Below are 1855 nucleotides of genomic sequence, written 5' to 3'. Positions count from 1 at the left end.
ACTATGCTTGTTATATGTGTGAGATTTGGTAAAATTCGGTCCAGTAATAAGCGAGATAGCCTCCAGGTGTAACCCCCCCCCCCTTAAAGGAGCACCAGGGACTCATTAAACATGTTCAGTAGGTAGGGATTTTTTTTTTGCCTGGGTGGTGGCTGAATCCTTCTCTTATCGATTTTGGACCACCAAGGGATTTTTAACGTGCACAACTTGCACACAGAGCCTTCGTGATTTTACGCCCTTGTCCAAGAAGGTTAGATGTAGATCTTTCCTACCAAAAGATTAGGGCTATTGCTGAAAGACAGCAGTAAGAAGGAGCCAAGAGTAACAGTATAAGGACTGCAGAAAGAGTCAGAAGCCCAGAGGAGGGGGCAAAGAAGGTGATGGGGTGGGAGCAGAAAATGGAGACGAAAGCAGACGACAGAGCAGGAAAGGAGACAATTTTAGCGCGAAACAAAATGCCCGTTGCTATCCGGATTCGAACCCGGGACCTATTGAATGAGAGACAAACACCTTAACCCCTACGCCACGAGAGCCCCCCCCCCTCCTCTTCCTGGTTTGGGAAGACCCACACACACAGTGATCGGATAAATTAATCACTTAATTTTGCTGGCATTTACTAGCATCATTCTGCTAGCATTCTTCCTCGTCACAAAGACATAACACAATGACCATAAAGAATACGAGAGGGGGGGGGGTGTACACACCTCATCACACAGACACATTATCATAAAGAGGACAGAGGGTGATGTGGGGGGAGGGGGGTAGATTTCTATTTGGAGTGATCTTCATTTGGTCAGAACACAACATTTTATGTTACAGCTGTTTAGTATTGTAAAACGCTCTGAGCCCGAGTTCTTTTATCGAGAATGAGCGCTATATAAAATTAATGTCATTTGTAATAATATTACATTAGTTGGGAAAAGGGGGGGGGGGGTCGAATTGCTCGGGGTTATTTGTTGTCGGTTGTTGTGTTTGTTGTTGTTTTTTGTTTTTGTGGGGGGGCTGGTCTTTTTGTTCGGGTTTTTTTTTGGATGAGGGGGGGGGGGGGGGGCGAGGAAGGAGATGAGTTGCATTTTTCATTTTTAGTCTATTGTTTGACTTGTTACATTTCGCGCGTCACTGCCGTTCTCATCAGAAACAGCTGTCATCACATATGAGTATCATATTTCAAATAGTCGTAAATCAGGACTACAAAAAAAAAAAAGAAAGACAACTTTTTAAAAAGGGGATTTGTCCTCAGTGTCTGCCGGTGACTAATGCTGTTTACACCCTATAAGTTGTCCTAATCTATTATCTATTTGTGGTGGCCAAATTTTGCTATTCAAAAGGCTTTTTAATGGCTGCGTCGATCGACATGCGGTTTTCGCCAAAAGATTCTTTAAAATATTCTCTAGATCATGACACCCTTCGTTTTTTTCAGTTTTGAGACAGTTTTTGCTGCAAAAAGGTAAATTTCTTTATTTCGCCAATCGCTTTTATAGGCCGACGCTTCTGTGATTTTAGAAAATCCGGTGCGGAAGTGATATATCGCGAGGCGCATTTTGTTTTGAGAGTATAGATCTTGATCTAGACCTAATTTTTTGCATATCTCAAGATTTATTGCTCCGTTCCAGTAGAGTGACTCTCAGTTGATGCTAATGCACCGATCATTCCTTTCATCGAAAGGGGGCCCAGCTAGTATATATTATATATGGTTGTGTATACATGAATATAGACAAATATATAGATAGACAGATAGATGGATAGACAGATAGATAGATAGACACACACACACCAACACACACACACACACACACACACACACACACACAAACATACACAGGTATGCATAATGATACGCGTGAGTGTGTGTGTG

Source organism: Aplysia californica, unplaced genomic scaffold (genome assembly GCF_000002075.1).
Source record: "Aplysia californica isolate F4 #8 unplaced genomic scaffold, AplCal3.0 scaffold00077, whole genome shotgun sequence".
In the NCBI taxonomy this organism is placed as follows: Eukaryota; Metazoa; Mollusca; class Gastropoda; order Aplysiida; family Aplysiidae; genus Aplysia; species Aplysia californica.
The sequence above is the reverse complement of the archived record's forward strand: the minus strand, read 5'-3'. Positions refer to the sequence as shown.